Source organism: Barbus barbus (assembly GCF_936440315.1).
Source record: "Barbus barbus genome assembly, chromosome: 1".
NCBI classification, from domain to species: Eukaryota; Metazoa; Chordata; class Actinopteri; order Cypriniformes; family Cyprinidae; genus Barbus; species Barbus barbus.
In genome coordinates, this window is record NC_136729.1 from 22774722 (window position 1) to 22782649 (window position 7928).

Consider the following 7928-nt stretch of genomic DNA (forward strand, 5'->3'; position numbering starts at 1 on the left):
CACTCAGCCCCTGTGGGATCCCCAGTCAGACAAACAATGATAAAGTAGTGCTCTTATGTCTTTGACACTCTGAGGAGATGCAGACCTCAAAACGCCTAACTAATAAACGCTGTCTGACTGCCACACACCCTGTGTACACAGATATCAAATGTAATGTTAGTGATGTCTCAGTGTGTTTCTCAAAGAATATTGTTTATTAAGGTATCACACATTTTCCCCAGTGCCATTGGAAAAGGTCAGCGTAAGGTGAAATAGAGTAAATCAGGCCACTTTTTGTAACTGAGATGAAGTGTCCAGAATGCACCCTAATACTCGCCCTCAAACATGAACCATTTTGACATCTGAGCTGACTTCTGAAAAAGACAACACATGGTCCAGATGACCAATCTTTCCTATCTGGCCATAATAAAACGGCTGGGTTTCATCTGGGTCTAGGCCTCCGACGTAAAAGGGCACATGATGAGAGGCAAAAGTTTGATTGTGAGCGAGACTCGCGAAATAACCTAAGGGAGAACGGATGAGTGGACGGGTGGGGGTGCGGTTGCAGAAAGGTCAAGCATGTAATATAAGAGCAGGATCTCGGCCATCTCCGTCAGACAATAGCCTCCCACAGCAGACACTCCGCTGTTCTCTCTCTTCTCTTAATTACAGTCATATCACCCCTCAGCCGCTGCCTGTCCTTAACATATTCCTCTTTATTTGGAGTCCTTTTTTCTCAGCTAATGGAATGTCAGCTCTCTGCTATTCCCTCTCCTCATCTCACGCCGATCAAAGTGACCTCTGCCTCTCCGCCGGCGTGCAAATCAATACGCGCACTGACAGAAAACCAAACAACATATAATAAATGACAATCCGCGCACGCACGCACACAGGTCGCCCAGTGGCATATCTGACAAAAGCCTTTCATAGCAGTCATTCTGGCACGATGGCAGTGAGTTATGTTTAAGGGAGGATTGGCTGAGCGCTCGGCTCTGCACAGGTGTAGATATTACAGGGCAGGGTGGGTTTAAAGCATCTCTTTTCGGTGTGTGAGAACGCCCGTCCCGGCCCGGCCCGGGGCTGACAGCACCAATGCCATTACAGTTGTAGCTGTTTATTGTGGTTGTCTTGCTGGGAGAGGTTCTATCCAAAGCAATTTTCTTCTTAAGGGGGCAAATTGCTGGCGGAAAATTGTATGTGCTGTCGCTCAGCCATGATTGGCAGGGAGGCCGAGTTTGGCAACAGCGAATAAAGGAGAATGAAAGGATTTCATACTCGGAGCCGAGAGCAACTGAATGAGGGAGGGATGGATGGAACGAGGAACGAGAAAAAGCACAGTGCATATTAAAATGTGTTGTGAAAAACGAGTGTGAAATTTCACACAATTCTGAAAACGACTGCTGTTCTTCCAGGTGGAGAGAGAGAAGCCAGGTGTTTGTGAAGACCTCATAGAACTAGTAAATCTCTCGATCCTTTTCCTCTCTCTTTTTTTTTTTCTCCCATCGGTGTGCGCTAGCTTTGTAAAGGATCAGGAGGATTTGTAACAGCTGGCATTCTTCCAGTCACTTGAAACAAAGAGTGAGTGAGAAAAAGAGAGAGAGAGGAAAATAGTGAATTGATGGAGAGAACGACAGATGCTTGCATTCTGCAAACTTTGATAGTAGTAATTAGCTACAGCCACTCTTGGAGAAATAAAGGGGTGAAGTGCTGTGAACTTAAGTTGACCAAACTCTTTAGTTTTTGTTTCTATTGAAGTGTCAATGAGTATTCTGTCTGGTTTGGGTTTTTTTCTGCTCATAGACAAATATGAAATGCTCTTTGTTCCTTCATTCCTGAACAATACTTTCATTCTTTTATTTCATTCTCTTTCTTTTTTCTTTTCCACTCTATGCCTTTTCTATTTCTTCCTTATCCAACTTCCTTTCCTTTTGACTTTCTTTCCTTCTATTTCCTTTCTTCCACTCTTACTGTCCATACTTCTTTCTTTCTCTTTCTTTCTTTTCTTCTGCTCTATCTCTCCCTCTCTCTGCAGATGGTATTTCAGCCTCATCCATTAACTGTTATTGTTTTTCGTAAACATGACATTGATTCAATTTAACACCAATCAATTTCAAACGCTTCTGACATTCAGATCTGACCTTAAGGCAAACGACTCATGAACTATGATCAGAATTAAACTTTTGCTAACGAGGTGATCTCTCAGCCTTGCCCAACAGCGACGTTCGCTAAAAATTAGATCAATTATTATAAGGCAAACAGACCCTAAGTTGATTACCCTGCCCTCACTAATTTGTGTAATTAATAACCAGCTGTGGACCAGAATAAGAAGTTTATTAATCCATATCTACAAGCCGGTAATGAAATTGCGTGGGCAGGTCATCCATTCAGATGGTAATGTCATAATCAATGCCGCCACACCATACATGTTAATGAGCATTGTTATGAATTGTTACAGTTAGAGGTGTGTGTGTGTGGCGATGTCGGCCTCTTTGTGTTGTTATGTATGGCAATCAGACACATGAAAATGGCAAATCTAATTAGGAATTCCGACTGGAGCGGCTGGGAACACTGAGAGCAGTAGACGGTATCGGAGCTGACAGCTGCCAGCCGGAACGCCGAGTGTCGGAACAAAACCAGCATTCTGCGCCACAACGGGAATGACAGGAAAAAAGGATGTATCACAAACGAATAATTGCACTCTGCATGGCCTCTTGCCATATAGCACAATAGAACTGCCAGCACAGGAAGAAGATGCTATTGTGTGTGTACAAGCACTCTTTATGAGTTTTACCTCTGAGTCGAGGGGATAGACTCGTGTCATCTGCATGGCGATGAGGCTCCTGCTCTCGCATTCTGTTTTCCTCTGCAGGCCCTGTGCGGTCCTCCACTTCTGCATGCGAGATACTGCACTGCATTCATCTGCTAAATTAATACACGTAAATTCACACATATAGAGGTCTCATACATGTCATAGGGTTCATATATAGAGGATTCACACGAATATAACATAAGGAGGAGTGTGTTTCCTTAAGTTATGAATTAATCCGTGTTAAAGATAAAGACGGGGCCTTGATGCTTTACCATGAGAGACGTCTACCACATTGGAGCCTTTGAGTATTTTTGCAATTAAATTAAATGTAATAAGAATAAGTCTTATATTAAAGAGTCTGTATATACAGGTCCTTCTCAAAAATTTAGCATATTGTGATAAAGTTCATTATTTTCTGTAATGTACTGATAAACATTAGACTTTCATATATTTTAGATTCATTACAACACAACTGAAGTAGTTCAAGCCTTTTATTGTTTTAATATTGATGATTTTGGCATACAGCTCATGAAAACCCAAAATTCCTATCTCAAAAAAATAGCATATTTCATCCGACCAATAAAAGAAAAGTGTTTTTAATACAAAAAAAAAAAGTCAACCTTCAAATAATTATGTTCAGTTATGCACTCAATACTTGGTCGGGAATCCTTTTGCAGAAATGACTGCTTCAATGCGGCGTGGCATGGAGGCAATCAGCCTGTGGCACTGCTGAGGTGTTATGGAGGCCCAGGATGCTTCGATAGCGGCCTTAAGCTCATCCAGAGTGTTGGGTCTTGCGTCTCTCAACTTTCTCTTCACAATATCCCACAGATTCACTATGGGGTTCAGGTCAGGAGAGTTGGCAGGCCAATTGAGCACAGTAATACCATGGTCAGTAAACCATTTACCAGTGGTTTTGGCACTGTGAGCAGGTGCCAGGTCGTGCTGAAAAATGAAATCTTCATCTCCATAAAGCTTTTCAGCAGATGGAAGCATGAAGTGCTCCAAAATCTCCTGATAGCTAGCTGCATTGACCCTGCGCTTGATAAAACACAGTGGACCAACACCAGCATCACTGACTGTGGGTACTTGACACTGGACTTCAGGCATTTTGGCATTTCAGACTCTGGCACCTTGATTTCCGAATGACATGCAAAATTTGCGTTCATCCGAAAAAAGTACTTTGGACCACTGAGCAACAGTCCAGTGCTGCTTCTCTGTAGCCCAGGTCAGGCGCTTCTGCCGCTGTTTCTGGTTCAAAAGTGGCTTGACCTGGGGAATGCGGCACCTGTAGCCCATTTCCTGCACACGCCTGTACACGGTGGCTCTGGATGTTTCTACTCCAGACTCAGTCCACTGCTTCCGCAGGTCCCCCAAGGTCTGGAATCGGTCCTTCTCCACAATCTTCCTCAGGGTCCGGTCACCTCTTCTCGTTGTGCTGCGTTTTCTGCCACACTTTTTCCTTCCCACAGACTTCCCACTGAGGTGCCTTGATACAGCACTCTGGGAACAGCCTATTCGTTCAGAAATTTCTTTCTGTGTCTTACCCTCTTGCTTGAGGGTGTCAATGATGGCCTTCTGGACAGCAGTCAGGTCGGCAGTCTTACCCATGATTGCGGTTTTGAGTAATGAACCAGGCTGGGAGTTTTTAAAAGCCTCAGGAATCTTTTGCAGGTGTTTAGAGTTAATTAGTTGATTCAGATGATTAGGTTAATAGCTCGTTTAGAGAACCTTTTCATGATATGCTAATTTTTTGAGATAGGAATTTTGGGTTTTCATGAGCTGTATGCCAAAATCATCAATATTAAAACAATAAAAGGCTTGAACTACTTCAGTTGTGTTGTAATGAATCTAAAATATATGAAAGTCTAATGTTTATCAGTACATTACAGAAAATAATGAACTTTATCACAATATGCTAATTTTTTGAGAAGGACCTGTACATACATATATATATATATACATATAGAATTATTGAATTATCAATGTTGAAAATATTTTTTATTAATGCTACTTAATATATCTGTGGAAACAACAATACATTTTTTTTCAGGATTCTTTGATTAACAGAAAATTTTATTTTGCATCCTACCTGAATAAAGGTATTCATTTCTTTCCAAAAAAAAAAAAAAAAAAAAAAACCATCCAAAACTTTTGGCTGTGTGAAATATATACAAATATAAAACCTAGCAGGTGGAACTTATGTGTGTGTGTGTGGGGGGGCGGGGGTATCACATAAGACACCTGTAAATAATGCAGTGTTAGAGACAGACGAAAGGAGAGAAGAGAGAATGAAGGGTGTGCAGCCAAACACAGCAGTCCTGCCACAAGTCGCATACCGATGCTAACTGCTCTTAGCACCTTACACATGTGTATGCGTGTGATGCCTGTTAAGAGGTTAAATATTTTACACAGGCATGCTGCATATGTAGCTCTGCAACACCTGTTCTTCAGAGCCAACAGCAGCATCTGCTACACAGTTCATTAAAGGTGCCATAGAATGGAAAACTGTCTTTACCTTGGCATAGTTGAATAATAAGAGTTCTGTACATGGAAATGACATACAGTTAGCCTCAGACACCATTGTTTCCTCCTTATGTACATCTCGTGAATAAAAAAAGACCACTGAAAAATAGGCGAATCACAACATAACACCAACTGTTACGTAACAATCGGGATCACTAATAATTACGCCCCCAATATTTGCATAAACTCGCCCATGTTCTAGGCCAGCCGCCAGCCAAAGCATCAGACGTTCTGCAGGTATTGTGAAGAAATACGAGCGAGGACAACAGCGAAAATGGCAGATCATGGAAATAAATGTAATGTTCCAGGCTGTGCAGGGGATGTGAAGTGCAGGGATGGGTTGGTGTCTGTATTCAGAAAGGCACGGAAAACAAAAAACGGGTTCTAAAACGAGCCACTAAAGGGACATGGTTAGCTCCTTGCTAGCTGTAGCCTGTTACAGTACATAAGATTTCACTTACCACATAAACAGAGTAAGGAGAGATGACTGAAGATGATGACGAATGATTTACAGATCCAGCACCACTGACAAGCATCTGATCTTGTAAAATGTGTGGTAAGTACTGCCGCTCCATAGTATAAACAGAGTATGTGCGATCTCGAATCTGAAAGTTTCAATGCCCAACATATTAATAAAGGCTCCCTGATGCCCGCATTTTATTTACAGTATAATTACCCAACGATATAACCGCGCAAGAAAGTACTGAAATATATATTAATTTTCCATGTGTTTCCTTTCTTTGAGCTACTGAAATGAGCCGCCAATCAGAGCAGAGCACAATATTATTATTCATGACCCTTCCAAATAAGCCAATAACAGACAGTTTCATTCTGGGGACTAACTTCAGGGTTGTAAATCGACTTGTAAAACTGTTTCTGGAGAATTTTTTCCCTTATCTAAGCCACATACCTTCTATGTAGACATCAGAGAACAGTTTAAAATATTGTATCAATGCATTCTATGGCACCTTTAATGACTATACAGATGCACACCAAAATGTATTAAACGAAAAGCACACAATGTGTATTTTTCTCCTGTCTCTCACACCTTTCGGTGTACGTAAACCTTTAGAAATTCCCCTTTGATTAGTGAAGACTGTGTTTTACATCTAAAATGACATACAGATAAAGTTCGATCTAAGTTTGATCACAGGCATCAAGATGATCATTAAGCGCTCAAGATGAAACTTAATCAAAGAGATTGTTTAAAGAAGGGTGAATAAGTAGAGGTAATGCTATCATCAGTCATCATTCCTGCATTACCTGCTCCAGTTTTTGAGCTTTGAAGACGGCCAATAAAAGCTGCTGTTAGGATGAAGTTAAAGTGATTCTCTGGGTTTATATTGGGTTAGTACTGATTGGCTTTAAATTGCTCTGTCTTGAGATTCCCTTTCATCTTTACTGCTGGAAATCACTCTTTTCCTGTTGTCTGAGTAGGTTTAAACATTTACTCTCTCTCTCTCTCTCTCTCCGTGGATGTTTTCCCTTGGGAACGCGAGAAGAAACAGCTCAAGGAGTGAATTTCAACTAACTAGCAGTGTAGGTAAAGAATTAGACAGGGTGAATCAGAAAACAACTGTCAAATCACAGCCAGTGTTTGTATATTTCCATTCTGAGTGCACAGATTATAGACATGTGCACTCACTATGGAAAACAAGACATAGGCAAAACTGGGCCTGAAAAAAAAAAAAAAAAAAAAAAGGCCTGACCTAATGCAATGAGTTTTTTCAACCTGTGAGAGATGCGTAAATACACAAAGTGTTCTTGAGTCCCTTTTCATTCATTTTCAACATAAGACTCTACTTTACCTTTGTGTCAAGAAGCCAGAAGCTTCAAATAACTATTGCTAAAGTCTACACTCAAACATATTTTTGGTTTAATTTAAATTTAGACACTCCACAATGTTGGAAATGAGATTTATTCACATGGAATTATAATTATATATATATATAATATGATTATAATCAACTCAACTAAAATATTTTGTATCAAGCTGGATTGAGTGTGAAGCAATAAGCAAGCAATAGCGCACACAAGCAAAGTTAGTGTGCAGTAAATCCACAGCTATGAAGCACTTTCAGGTCTGTCAACTGCATTACAGTTTTATATCACTTTGCCAAACTATTTAATTTATTTCAAAGGTCCTTACAATGTACAAGAACTGAACACGACGAAAGACACGGACCAAGTTTTGGAATTAGAAACTGAGACTTGGTATGAGAAAATCTGACAAATGTCTTGAAATAAAACATTTGAACAATGTTTTAAGTTGTCGTAACTATGGTGAAATAAGTGGAATAATTAAAAATAATAAACACCCAAGTGAAGTGAAGCCTCATTATTTTTTTAGATATGAAATTATACATAGCTTCTTAGTAATGAATTCCAGAGGTTTTAAATACTTGCTTTGTCCTGTTGTGGGACACTTACTCAACATCTAATTTTGTGCTTAATTTTCTCACATTAACTGCACCAAAAGTGGCAGTGGAAAGGTGGAAGTCCAATTTCTCATTGAGCAAAGCAACGTATACCACAGTCACGAGCTAGCATTCTCAAACCAAGCACAAGTGCCACTTTTCAGCATTATGGCAACCACCACAACTCAAGATAAGAG